The sequence below is a fragment of the Notamacropus eugenii genome, chromosome 2, assembly GCF_028372415.1.
Source record: "Notamacropus eugenii isolate mMacEug1 chromosome 2, mMacEug1.pri_v2, whole genome shotgun sequence".
Taxonomy (NCBI): domain Eukaryota; kingdom Metazoa; phylum Chordata; class Mammalia; order Diprotodontia; family Macropodidae; genus Notamacropus; species Notamacropus eugenii.
In genome coordinates, this window is record NC_092873.1 from 309222423 (window position 1) to 309237840 (window position 15418).

A 15418-nucleotide genomic window follows, 5' to 3' on the forward strand; every position below is an offset into this window, starting at 1 on the left:
GGACTGAACATGCTCACTTCTCAAAAGAGACTAATCATGGTGGTCACTGGGTACATGTATATGGTACTGCTCTCATCTAGGAAGCAGACCTGACTGTCTTTCTCTGTCTGTAGTAGGGACACAATAACTTTGTTGAATTGGATTGAAAAATTCATAGCACATGGCACTAGCCTGTCTATTAGGTGGGCTTTACCCTGAGCTATATTCCCCAGAAGACTCATTTTTTTGTCTGCTAAAAGCTTCAGTGCTTCTCCCTCTAGTCATGTGCTCATTTCTCCAGCATGTTTCCTATTGAGGAGGAACTCAGGGAGCATTGAAATTTATACTCAGTGGGAAGAAGGCATGAAACAGATAGGAAATGCATTTTTCTGGATTTATTCCCTCAATATAACTAGATGGGTGACAGTAAGCACGCATTCCCCTTAGACACCCCCATCCTTGGTTTCCTCATCTGCAGAATAGTAGGGTTAGACTCAATGATCTCTTAAGCCTCTTCCAGTTCTGTACACCTGATGTAATTTAACTCAATCAAGGTTTATTTATTTATTTTGATTTCATATTTGTTCAGTGAGTGCAACTGAAATGGGGGTTTATTGCTTAAGGGGAGGAAACTGACTTATTTACAGGAGAGCCTCATTGAGAGTATACCTAATCATGTGGAAGCAAAGTCAAATGATCAGATCACAGATTTCAAGCTGGGAGGGACATTAGAGGTCAATCTCCCCATTTTAGAAATGAGAAAAATGAAGCCCAAGGAGATTAAACTTGTCCAGGATTTGGAGGTCCTGAGAACTGAACCTAGGTCTTCAGACTCCATGTCCAGTATACTTCCCATTGTACCAAGCTAATCTGCCAAACTGAACCGCCATTGTATCACAACATGATGCCACATGAACTGTGACTTCAGGTCTTGCCAGCAATAGAGAAATATGACAGAGCCAATTCTTCCTGTTGTACAGGAAGATACAGCCTAATGGTTTGAGATCCTGAAGCCTTCCTTATGTAGTAGCCCTCTAAGCTAGTTGCCACCACCAACCATATCTCCTCTTTGATACTGCCCAGGTTTCTCTGCACTAAGAGGAGAACATGATATTAGCTTGCCTACTTCTTAGTGGTCTCAAGTTTTGAAGAGAAGGAGAAGGAGCTTCTTTTATATAAAAAAGTTAGCTGCTCCTACCCTATGTGGGGTGAGGGACCAGCAAGCTCCTGGGCTAAGTAAATAATCTTCTATTAGCACAAATCTGACTATGTCACTCCCTTCAATAAACTCCAGTGGCTCCCTATTACCTCCAGGATCAAATATGAAATGCTCTCTTTGGCTTTTAGAGCCCTTCATAACTTGATCCATTCACATTTTTTCAGGTCTTCTTGCAATTTACCTTCCCTTCCAAGTACTCTGTTAGGGGCAGTGACCTTACTCTTCCCTCACATGGGGCACTCCATTTACATTCTTCTGAAAACCTTGAAGGGCTGTGTGAGCTCTCCATTCGTTTTACTGTACCATACCTACTGAATCTGGTAAAGATAATTGATTTAGAGTTGGAAGGCACCTTGGAGTTCCAGTGGCTTCTTCATTTTACAAGGAAGGGAACTGAAACCCAGAGAGAGGAAATGACTGATCCAAAGTCATATAGGCAGAATCCTAGGAACAAAAGGTTTTTTTTTCTCCTTTTTTGGAATTTTGCCATTTTGTTGGTATGTTAAGGCAGTATGATACACTAGATAGAGAGCTGACCTAGAGGCTGTGAAAACTTGGGTTGAAGTCTCACCTCTGATTGAGATTGGCATGTGACCCTGGGCAAGTCACTTTTCCTTCTCAGTGCCCTGGGGAACTCTCTGAAATTATAAATTGCCAAGGTGTCAACCTGCATTGGTAGAGGGACTTCCCTATACCAAAGAAATGAGTCCAGTCTGTATGTTATGTATGCATCTGTATGATGCATCTGTATAATGCTTTGACATCATCTTCATTTCCTTGGCCCCTCCCTCAGAAAACATCCCTTATAATAAAAGAGAAGGAACAAAGAAAAAGCAGTTCAGCAAAACTCACCAAATGATCAACTGAGTCTAACAGTCTTTGTAATGCTTCCTACCCATAGTCTCCCATTTCTGCAAAAAAGGGAGGGAAGGAAAGAGGGAGGAACAATTTCTCCTCTCTCATTCAGGGCCAGGTTTATGGAATTCAAGCTCTGGCCTCTAATTCATGGCTTTTCTCCCTTCCACAGGCTGGATATAGGGCAGTTTTGGGTGTCACTGGCATAGTAATCTAAGCTCCACTAGCTCAAGGAATTGGCATGTGGCTGGCTCAATGAATGCCACACAGCTAGCACACAGAGTGGAGAAGACCTGCCACATTTTGTGCAAGTTTCCGGGCTCAGTCCCAGGAGCTTTGGAAATGCAGATGTCCTGGCTGTGGGTCAGAATCCCCAGTTATTTTTTCTTTGGTTTTCCTGGAGCGGGATTAATAGTGGTGTACAAGGCTGGTGAAAAAGCTGAGACTTGGCCCCAGGCTCCATGCACATGCTTCTGACTGAACCAGGAGGTACTGAAGTACATAGAATTCTGTAGTTGGAGTAAGGAAGCCCTGAGTTTGAATTCTGCCTCACTTACTAGCTGTGTGACTCTAGGCAAGTCATGTAACCAGTGTTAGTATCAGTTTCTTCATCTGTAAAATGGAAATAAATATAGGGTTGTGCAAGATTTAGAACTAAATTAAAAGGCACTGGATAATTCATTTCTTCCCGTTGGGCCTTAGTTTTCTTACATGTAAATAAAGGGAGAGGTTGGACAGGATAACTTTCCAGGTCCTTTCCAGTTCTAAATCTGTGCTCATGTTTTTAGTGTTTTAGATGATTGCTGCCTTTGAATCAAGGTGTTCAGTACACGGAAGCTGGCTAGAATGAGAACGGAGTCAGGGTTCTTCTTGCCATCACTTTCCATATCAAACCCATTCCTGTGTGACAGACCACATCTACGTGGATCATAGATGGATGCCAAGGACCAGGTGGCAAGAGCAGAAAGCTGAGTTCCTTTACTATTGTCTTCAAGTTGGACTGAAGCCAGAGGACCAGGTGAAGGGCCCTGGGTAGGAGCAGTGTCCTGTCCTCAAAAGAAAGGATTGCTCAATCATTTTTTATAACTACTATACTTAGCCACTCTACTTCTGAGAGAGACTCATTTTAGGGTCTTGGCCATGTACCAACTTGTTTTCTTCCTTATCAGAAAAGGGGGATTTTTTGGGGGGGTACCTCTCCAGGGCAGAAGGAAATAGAAAACTCCCAGACAGCAGGATATTGGGGTACTGTAGGATTCAGAGACCACAAATTGACTACAAGACACCATTTGGAAATTACTTTCCATAACACCACATACATCTTGTACATACAAAAATTGTTTGCTTGTTTTCTTCCTCATTAGAATGTAAGCCAGTAAGGTTAGGGCTGATCTTCTGTCTTCTACCATATCTACAATGCTAAGTAAAGTACCAGGTATACAGTAAGTGCTTAATCAATGCTTTTTGACTGATGAGTAGAAGGAGACATACTTTTGGAACTTGGCACTGTGGGAGCAGTTATGAAGGGGAGTAGTCCTTGGACTAGTATTTCTACTGGAATGTTTAAAAATTCCAAAGAAAGGGCCTGGCAAAAGTACGGTTTGGTGGAGTCTCAGATTAGCTCTAATGAATGTAGAATGACTGCCCAAGTTGGAACCAGGAAATCTACACCTGTATCCTGACAGTGATCCTTATTAGCTGTGCTATTTTGGGAAAGATCCTTCACCTTTCTGAACTTTAGATGCTCCTATGCAAAATAAAGGTAATAATGTTAGTGCTGTTTATTTCACAGAGCTGTCATGAGAAAAACACATTGTAAACCTTAAAGGGCTATGCAAAAGTTAGCTTTTTATTATTGCCATTATTATTGTTATTATCTCAACCTTCTCATCTTACACTTCACAGAATTTAAATAGAAACAGTCCTGGGACAAGGAGCTGTCCAGCTAGTCTTCATTATCATTACTATTCTCATTTCTTTCATCTCATATTTAGTGGAGCTCAAGTAGAGATGGTTCTGGGTCAAGTCATGATCCCATCATTTTTATTGCAGGTTTAATTTTAGGTAGATTCTTGTATGTGCAGATAAAATTATTGTCCTTTGTAATTCCGTAAAAATATTGGGATGTAAGCTCATCTTTTGTAGGTCCACTTGAAAACTTTCTTTGTGTGATTCCGGTAGCAGACTTGATAATGGGGATGAAATGAACATCACCTCTTCCCACATAATTTGGATTTCTTGTGCTAGGTCCTTATATTTTGAGAGTTTTCCCCATAGTTTGCAGATTATGAATGTTCCATGTCGTCATGCCTATTAAAAACATTGCTCCTAATTTTTCTCGCAGGTCAATTTTATATCTGGATGGCAAGCAATGGTTTTAGTTGAAATACTTCTCTAAAATGAGCACAATTTATTTACTGGATTCTCAAGGATATTTGAGTATTTGCTTCATTATATAGGAATTTGTCAGCTATTGTTTTGTGATGAATATAAAATTTCTGGTATGTAATTCTGATGATTAGATTGTATTTTTCAAGGTGTTTGGTCTTGTTTGTTTGAATTTTTGTAGCTTTTAATGATATATACTACACCATTTATGCCATTTCCTTTCAAAACCTGCATTGATCTATATGTCTGGGCCCCATAAGAATGTATGTTATTCTTGATTATTAATATTTTCTCACTCTTTTAATCTGATGATGAAAATGCTAGAATATTTTAACAAGAGTTGGAGGCATATATGATGGGGAAAGGGATGGAGAGAACCTGGGAGATGGAGGGTGTAGCGTCTACAACATTTGGTCCTGGGGCTCCTCCTCTTGTGTCATCATTATGAAACTGGGACATTTGTGCCTACGTTTGTCCAGGTTTGTGACTTCTGCTGCTTCAGAAACCGAATGACAAGTCCCTGAGGGAAAAAGCAAGTGATGAAGAAGCAATATCAAGTCGAGTCAAGTCAAGAAGCCTCGCTGGGTGCTGGGTACTGGGCTAGGCGCCAAGGAAACAAAGAAAGACAAAGTCTCTGCCCTCAAGGATCTTACAGTCTAATGCGGGAAACCATATGTAAATAACTAACTGTAGCTAAGATATATACATATTAGATAGAAAGCAGTCAAGCATTGACTATCTGAATTGTACAAACTAAGGCTACCTTCCCTCCCAAGAGATGAGTGTTTAGGACCATAGGGCTCTTCAGGGAAGGAAGACAGGATCTCTTTATCTTCCCCTAACAATAAGGTTCCTTTCCTTCCTCTGAACTCTCACTAGATTCTCTTTATAACTTTTACCAGGTTATGGTTTGCATTATAATTATTTCTTTTTATTTTTAATCTACATAAAAATAAGGGCACTGATGTACATATGCCTTTATACCCCACCTAGAACATCTAAAACATATCCAGAGTCACAGAATGGAAGAGTTGGAAGAGTGGACAAGTCACTCAGGGACTATCTTGGCCAACTCACAAAATAAAGGGATCCTCACTATAATATGCTCAACTATCTATCATCTATCATCTATTATCTATCATCTGCTTAATGACCTCTGTGGAAGGGGAGGCCAGCAGCTCTTTCAGCAATACGTTTCATCCTTAGAGGGGTTCAAAAAGTGTTTGTTGACTGACTGACTAAATGAATGAATAAATGATTTGGAATGGATTGGAGTTACTGGAAAGAATATTAGATTTGATATCCAAAGACTGGGATTCACTCAGGTGCTCTACCATTTATGACCTATATGACCTCAGACCCATCCTTTTGGGTCTCTGAGACCTAGTTTTCTCATCTTCTAAATAAAACAGTTGAACTCAATGACCTATAAAGTTCTCTCCATGTCTAAGAAATGAAAGAATGAAGAGCTTTTGTATGCAGTCAATGGGAAGGTCATGGTTCTGTCTCATCCACAGAGCTAAGGCATGGAGATGCCTATCACCTGATGCAGGGGACATTCCTATGAGGTATGAGACAATAACCTATATGACAGTAGGATATGCAAATGATGCTGAATGCATCTTCATTTCCTTCATCTCCCTCCTTGGAATGTTATTTGTTGAATCTTTTCTTCCCTGGCCTTGTATATTATCTTACATCCCCTGAGCCTGTGAGGTATTTCAGGGACATTTTAAGTGGCGATTAACAAATGCTGAATTATGGCAGCAGACCTCTGGGAGCTCAAGTGACATTCACATGAATAACAAGTGAATTCGGTGCTGTCAAGGCTACTACAATGGACCGGGATTAAACAAACACAGGGGCGATGTTTTCAGGGAAGCGGCTTGGCTGAGCTACAGGCTTCTCCAGGACTGGGGTTGTCATTTCAGTTGGTAAACATTCCCATTCAAGTCTGGGCAGTGTTCCTAAACCCCTGTCACTTGAGGACCATGTTAACCCTTTGGTAGATCATCACCTTTCTGCCCTGCTATGGGAAAAAAGAGGAAGGTGAGGCACTCATCTGGAAACCCATCTCAGTGATGGATGACAGCATTTTTCCTATGACTGACCCAAACTTAAATGATCATGTATGACATGAGGCAGACATAGAGTGGAGAGCATACTGGATTTGAGAATCTGGAGTCTTGAATTTGAATACTGACTCTGATACATGAGATGGCTTACTACGGGCAAGTCACTCCCTTGTCTGAATCTCAATTTTCTTGCCTGCAAAATGAGGAAAAAGGAATCCATGTATTTCCTCCTTCACAGGACTGGTCCATGGTAGTCAGTCAGTCAATAAGAATTTATTAAGTACATACTATGTGACAGGCACTGTGATAATCTCTGGGAAAACAAAGAAAGTTAAAAAGATATTCCCTGTCCTTGAGGAGCTCACAATCTAATGAGGGAGATATTTAAATAACTAGGAACAAAACAAGCTATACAAAGCATTAGTTGGAAATAATTGACAGACAGAAGGCACCAGAATTAAGAATTATATGCAAGATGGGGGCAAGGGTTGCTGGTAGCATACACTCCCTAAGAAAGGTGTGTGTGTGTGTTATTTTTCCTTCTGTGTTCAAGTGAAAATAAATGTGCCCTGAAATTCACCCTCCCCCCAAAAAGTGGAAAAGTCCTGGAAAAGTGGAAGGAGCTGTGTTCAAACCATATGTCTGCTGCTTATTACCTGTGTTACTTTGGGGAAATTATTTCATTTCTATGGTCCTCAATTGTCTCATCTGTAAAATGAAGGGATTGCAAAAGATGCCCTCTTCTAATAAGGTTCCTTTAAGCTCTAGTTCCATGATCCTCTGGCATAGGTGTTCTTAATCTGGCCTTAGATCTTGGTGGGGGGGTCTATGAAATTATATAGGAAAAAGCTATCTTTATTTCAGTACAATTGCTTTCCTTTTTATCTTATGCATTTTATAAATTCAGAAACATTATTCTGAGGATGAGTCCACTGGTTTCCCTATAATGCCAAAGAGTTCTATTATTCAAAAAAGGAGGGTTAAGACCTCCTACTCTAAAGACGATATGAGATAACATATGAAAAGAACTTTGCCAGACTCAAAGTGTTATATAAATATTAGATGATGATGTTAAGGATGATAATTTGGGTTTGAGAAAGGCAGACTCTTCTCAAGTAAAGAGACCACATGTACTTTTGAGTTTATCAAAGCTATTTACTGTCATGAGTACTCAACAGTCACATATGCACTTAGCCTAGCATCTTTCCTGGCCCTCAGAACCGTTGAACTCTGGGAAAACCTTATATCCTATTGTCTGCTCTGGGCAGGAGGGACCATTCTTCCCACAATGGGGAACAGAAGAACGCTAGGTAAATAGTTACAGCTTTCAGTTGTGATATCACTGATCCTGGGTCTACTATCCTTAGGGAGTCTTCTAAAGCCTAGTTACAATGCCAGGACTATTTACTGAAGGTGAGGTGACACAAGGTGACTGCAGGTAGAGGCTTTATACCATTTCTAGGAGGGCAAGGCAGAAAAAGCCATAGCCCACAACCTATCAGCCTTTAGTATAACAAATGATCCACTCCCTAGGAAGCATTACAGCATCTTCCAGTGGGATTCCTCAAACTGACCAAACTCTTGCCATGCTTACAAACAAGGGACAGAGGGCCCCAAGGCCCCAAGGCTTTTGCCTGATCTACCCTAACATGTTTTTGCAAAAAAAGCATTCCCGAATCCTTAAGCCACTACAGAAACCAGTCTATAGGAACACAGGCAATCATACAAAAGATAGGGTAGGCACTACTTCTTGGTGGGGGAAGCTGTTATTTGGATCAGATGTGGATAACAAACATAGAAAGAAATAATTCAGGGATTCAAGGAAGGGAAGGGCCTATCTAAGCAAATATTATAGCCTCCCAGAAACATTTTCATGTAGTAATAGAATAGCAGAATTTTAGAACTGTGAGGGACCTTAGAGACCTCATCTTGAGGAAAGCACATAACTCATGTGTGTTCCACACCTTGCTTGGATGGCAGGTTCATTACCCTGCATTGAGTAACTAGGAACCCACCATGATGCCTGGTTCTTTTTCATTTCTAAGAAGCAGCTTTAGATTAGGGTGTTTGTGCCAGGTCTTGTGTTTCCCATGGACAACTGACAACTGTCTCCTGTGGTGATAGGCTTAACAAAATAGCAATATCTATTTATTATGAATTGAATAAATTTCAGTGAACTAATTAACTTTTAAAATTCAAAGAAGAAAGGAGGTGGGATTTTTTAGAGTTCAGGTTAGAGATTTATGTGAATGAGAATCCTCTAGTCTTTACATCACTGAATTAAAGAGTCACTGGTTGGTAGTATTGGGCTCAAATCCAGATCAGTCATTTGTATGGTTTTGGGCAAGTCAGCTCACCTCTGGGCCTCAGTTTTGTCATCTGAAAATCAGGACAGGACCTGGACTAGATGCTCTCTAAAGAGTGACACATTTGCTCTCACAGTTATCTAAAGCAGGTTGTTCAGACCATGGATTCTTTACTACCTATGTGAGTTCAGGCAAACCATTCAATCTCTTTGGGCCTCAATATCCTTATGTGTAAAATGAGGGGCTTAGACTAAATGATTTTTTAGGTCCCTTTCTGCTCTATATCTCTGAAGCTTCAGACTCCCCACCTCCTTTAATCACCCACCCATGGCTATTTTTATATATTCTAGTCATTGTCCCCAATCACCCTGTGGCATAAGCCTGTGGCAGGTTCTCAAATACTGAATTCTTAGACAATACCCAGAGCTAATGTTTGTATTTCAGGAAGATTTTGAGTCAAGTCCCTAGTTTAGCAGTGGTTGCCTATTAAAACTAGGCATTGAAATGATCATGCTTAGGCTGTTAAGAGAAAAGATAGATAGACTAAGGGGAAAAGTCCATGTAGCTCTGTGACTCCTATAGAATTCTGGATAAAGAGATGTTATGTAAGTCTCCCCGATCAGTACAATGGAAAGATGACCAACCTGGAAGTTAGGAGACATGGGTTCTAGTATTTGCTTTGCCCTGACTTGTCTGGGTGATGTTAGTCAAGTTACATTTCCTCTCTGTGCCCCTTTTTCCTCCTCTACAAAGTGATGGTGGATAAGATGATCTTGACTAAAGTTCTTTCCATCTCTGCCACTCTGTGGTCCCATTGGGAGTGCCCTGGAATGTTTCTCCATCTGCCTAGAGTCTTTTCAGTATAGGGATAGCCAAGTGATGGCATAAATATAGAAATACAGAATCTGGAATGAGGAGAATTTATTCTGACACTGTGGGCAAATCACTTAAACTCTCTGAGCCTTGGTTTCCCTCACTAGTAAAATGAAGGTAATAATTCTTCCATGACCTGCCTCACAGATCTGGTGCAAAGAAAACATTGCCCAAGTCTTAGTTAGCTACAAAAATATAGTTATTTTTATGGAGCTTCAAATTCTCCTGCAAGTGATGTGTCATGCACCCAGCCATATTGATCCTTATCCTACCCATAATGTCTAGGGAACTCTAGAGCATTCATGCAGCAAATTTTTCATCTGCCTGTGGTTCAGTACATCATATCAATGGAGGTAAAGCTGTTTTCTCCTTGGTTTGTTTTAATTGAACTGCTAGGATGTAAGAGAAGGGACCTCTGACTTAGGAGCTGAAGCAAGAGGTGTATGGAAGCCTTATTTATCTGTAAGCTTACTGTATTTACAGTGAAGAGTAGGGCTGGCTACCCCCAGGGAGCCTCCATCTTGTACCCTCATCTCCTCAACCCCAGGATCATTCACCTGGTGCTTTGGAATGTGCAGGCAAGTGTTCCGTGTGCATGTCACACTTTCTGTCTTTGCTGGTACAGTATCACTAATTAAATTTCATGCTAATGAACCCAGGAAGTGAACACAGACCACAAACCCTGATGATTTCAGCTGATGTGCTGAAAAGCACATTCATGTGGAAATGCAGTGAATAAGTATGTATGCCTGATCTACCCATGGTAGCAAAATATCCAACTTTGACTAATGTTTGGAATGAGGAAAGAACACTCTATCAGGAATTAATGGCTTGTTTCTTTCTCTAGTCTTCTGTTCCCAAGACTATTCTTTTCTTTCCCCTCCCTGCATCTTCCCTCCAAATAAGGGTTTCAACCTTTATTAGCATCTTTACCAGCTCAATTAGTATGCCAGCTGAGTAAGAGTCAATGGTAAGAAAACCAAATGTAATCTTAGGCTGGTTGGAATTGAAAGACAGTGAAGAGAGTGAGGGAAGTGTTAGCCTGTAGTTTGGGTATATCTTCTATTTACTTATCTGTGAACAGGCTATATCTCTCAGTAGACTATGGGCTCCTCGGTAGAACAGGGAAGGAATAAGCATTTATATAACACCTACTACCTTCTAGACACTCTGCTAAGTACATTGAAAATATCATCTCAGTGATCTTTGCCACAACCCTTCCAGGTAGGTGCTGCTATTATCCCCCTTCTACAATTGAGGAAATGGAAGCTTGTGGAGGTTAAATGACTTGCCCATGGTCACATAGCTAATAGGTGTCTAAGACCAGATTTAAACTTGAGTCTTTCTGACTTTGGGTCCAACACTCTATCCACTGAGTCACTTAGCTGCTTCCTTGAGAGCAGGGACTATCTCTCTTTTGTATTTGTGTGTCTAGCATAGTGACTATCACCCAGAAAGCAATCTATAGATAGTATTTGATTGGTTGGTTAGACCACCTTTGGAGGATTTTTGTTTAGTTCCAGGTGCCGGGAATATTACTGACAAGATACAGGATATCCAGAAGAAGGTGACCAGCACAGTATGAAAGGTCAAGAGATCATGTCATAAGGATTGAGGAACTAGGGATGGTGAAAAGAGGAGAAGGCAGAGGAGAGAAGATAAGACAAAGGGAGGACGTGATATCATTTGAAGGGCTATCATGGGGGAACAGAATTAGGTTTGTTTTACTTGTCCTAGCATTGCAGAACCAGGAGTCACAGGATCACTGACTTAAGCTCAAAAGACTCTCAGAGAGATCCAGAGAAGTTAAGAAAGTGACTTGCCCTAGGTCACATACATAATATATTGAAGGACTGGAATTTGAATTCAGCTCCAGTCATTCTAGGTTCAGCAATTCAAATTCAGCACCTTGTTGCAACAATGAGTCAAAGTCATAAAAAAGGAAGATTTAGGACTGATGTAAAGAATAATCTATTAGAACTACACAAAAGGGGAATGTGATGCCTCAGGAGGAGGTGAATTCTCCATTAGTCAATGTCTTTAAGTGGAGGCTGTACAACCATTTGTTAGGTATGTTGTTGCAGAGAATTTTATACAATGTATGAACTGGAGTAGGAAATCTCTGTTGTACTGTGATTTGTGAAATTTGAGCTGATTTTGTGCCAACAAAAGACATGACCAAGGCAGACAGAATTATTTAAAAATAAGGAGCCTTAAGAACAGGAGGCTAAATAGAAGCACAAGGTGACTAATTAGTCTTCTCTCAAAACTTTTATGTACTTATGGTTTCCCTGGTTCTGCATGAGTTTACACGTCTTTCTATGATTTCCTGTATTCTTCATATTCATTATTTCTTAGGGGGTTACAATATTCCATTCCATGCATCACAATTTTTTGGCCATTCCCAAATCTATGACTTCTTTTAAAAGCAATTTTCTATTTCTTTGTTGAATTCTGTGCATATATTTGTGTTTCTATATTTTGGACCAGATCAGCTACATGGCCTATGTGATTTGTACCATGTTTGTTCATGGTTTTGGTATCAAAAGAGTGAAGGAAAATGTAAATTTTGGCTTAGGCAGGTCAGAAATATTTGATTGAAATTTTCCTATTCAGAATTTCAAATAGGACACAGTGGGAAGACCATTGCATCTGGAATCCAGGATCTGAGTTGGAATCCTTACTTGTCCTTTTATTGTTCATGGGACCTTGGGTAAAAACACTTAATTTCTCTGGAAATCAGTTTCTTTATCTGTGAAATGAGGGACTTGTATTAGGTGGGGACCTCTAAGGTCCCTTCCAGTTCTAGATACTCCCACAAAATCAGAGTTCACTCTGAGAATTTACTCTTTTTTCTTTAATAGCAAAATTTTATTGGAGGTGGGGTTTGGGGCAGTGGTTATTCTCCTGTGGTTTCCATATTGGTCTTGTCAAATCTACTGGCACATCTCCAAATCTGCATTACTGTAACCCTTACCATTCCTTCATTAATGGTCTTTTTTGTTTCTAACTGTTCAGTAGTAGTATTCACCTTGCATGGGAACAGGGTTCAGAAAGAACCAGTCTAAGGATTTGGGGGAGTGGGTGGGAGAGAATGGGATTTGCAGTATAAGGATGGATAAATGCTGTCACTGATTTTCCTTCTGAGAATAGTCTGCTGTCTGTTTTGCCTGGCAGGCTTCTAGAGATAGAGCAGGGCTCTGCCTAGGGTCAGAGCATCCTAGAAACATTTGTTATTAAAAACTCAACCAGAGTGCTTTTCATGAATTATGTAGCTTAGAGTCTCACTGAAGAAAATTCATCCGGAAAAGAGAAGACGAGCTTAATGGCTGCTCCTAACTTTCATGACTACATTGCAGAGAATGTATGGGATGAGTAAAACCATGAGTTTGCAATGCATTTAATGTTTATCACAATTTTAAAAAAAAATTACTTTCTTTAGTTTTTACATTGCTTTCATTTCCAAATCTGTCACCACTTCTTTCCTACCCAGAAAGCCATTCCTTTTATCAAAAAATAAATTTGAAATAGAAAAAAAATTTTCAGCAAAATTAACCAATCAATCAAATGAGTCCAACATATTCAGTGCTCTGCACCTATAGTCTCTGTAAAGGAGGTCCAATCTTATAGTTCTATGTAAATCACAAACTGTAAACTTATATAGACTGTAACTCATAGTTCTATATATGTTCATGTATGCCTTCTCATGATTTGCTGTTCTTTCTAGCACAGTAACAGGCACATAGTTGATTCTTATTAAATGCTTGTTAATTGCTTGATTCATATTCAATATATTTAATAGTAATATTCCAGTAATTCATATACCATATTTTTTTCTGTTTCCCAAATGAAGGACATTTATTTTTTTCAGTATTTTTTTTGGATAACACAAATCTTTTGGACATCAAACAAACTCAATTTTCATGGGAACTTGTAAGATTGAAATGTGACCAGCCAATATCTAAGGAGAAAAGGGGCTCTGAGGAATCACCTCTTTTGGCCTTGTCTTCCCCAATCCAAATCATGGCAGACTGCAGACATGGGAAGTGTAGAGTTGGTAACAGGCTTCATATTCTGCCAAGTAAAGCTGAGATGCACTAGTCCACAGATATCCCATCTACTCTTTGGGAATTTCTGCCATACTGTACCATGACTGGAAAATTTGAACTATTTCCCAATCTTCTAGAGGACACTGGCTTTCTATGGAATCTTTTCTAGATTCCAGTCAAGAGCAATCTTTCCAGTTTTCAGGCAGTCACCTGACAGGAAGAACCTGATGTTCAGATACCCAACTAGTTAGAGCACTAGATACAGATTTATGAAAAAAATTGAATCTATAACCTACCTCTGACACTTTGTGTGACTGTGAGTAAGTCATTTAACCTCTCATTTTCTATTTTTTCATCTGTAAAATGGGAGAGGTTGAACTAGATGACAGATCCAATAGATGATCTCTAAAGTTTCCTCTAGTTTTAAATTTCTGATCCTATGGTCATAGGTCATTCCAACCATGAAAGCAGTGGACTTAGTGTCTCTTTGCCACATGGTATGTAGATAGCCTCTTATTTGTGAGACTTCTGGGCACTTGTCCCAGAGCTCACAACCAAAGTAAGTTCCAGTGGTTTACAACAGAAGAGCACCATTCATTGTCTGAAGGCAACTAATTCAACTGGATTGGTTTTGGAACAACTTTGGTGTTATAGAGGATGCCCAGAAGTTTGGCTTGACTTGGAACGTTACTAGGGATTTCTTAGGGGTGTGAGTAAGGGGAAGCAGGTATGAACTAGTCCTCTGAGCAAGGATGAGGTTATTCTAGGTCATTCTCCTGACCTTAGCTTCTTAAAAGATTTGGACTCCAAGAAGTCTATTATTTTGTAGTTGATTTGTGAATAACCTTCAGACACTGAGATGAAATCAAAGCTCCCATATGAGAAACTGGAGGAGTGTTCTTCTCTGTTCTAAGTTGTGGAAGTACAAGACTGGAGAGCCCCCATTTTCAGAGCATGCCTGACTCTATACCCTCATAGCTTGTGAGTGCCATTACAGCATATGGGGAGACCAGAAAAGTCTGCAGTTGGGTAATAGCGATGGAAAGATTTGAATTTCCAAAATTTCACCTCCAGATTTCCATTCCAGGTCTAGCCTATTGTAGGAACAAAAGGACAACAGTCTTGGGGTCAGGAGTCCTGTCTCTGTTACTCCTTTGCTGTGTAACTTTGGGCAAGTTAAACCTTTCTTCTCTGGTACTCTGTAGAATGAAGGGGTTATACCTGGTTACCTTGAGGATTCTTCTGGTTCTAAGATTCTGTGGTTCTCAATAGCAGGGGAAAGAGTGCTGTTTTTTTAAGTTAAAAAAAAAAACCAAGATTTAAATATTGATTTTGCTATTTACTAGCTGTGGGACTTGGGACCATTCAATAATGGTTTCCTCATATGCTAAAGAGTTATTATGAATGAGGTGACCCTTTCAGATTCCATGATTCTTAGGTGAATTTTCTGCCCTAAACTTGGACTTGTGTGCTGTATCCATACTTGATACATACTAAGTACTGCATGTCACATAGTAGCTGTCACATAAATAGTACTTAATAGATGCTTACTGACTTGCCTTAACTGTGGAAGGAGGTTTCTCAAAATGCTAGGTCCTTGGGTAAAGGGCCACCCCTGGCAGAAGGCAGGGTCAGACACCTATTTGATGAACAATTCTTTATTTCACCACTGGG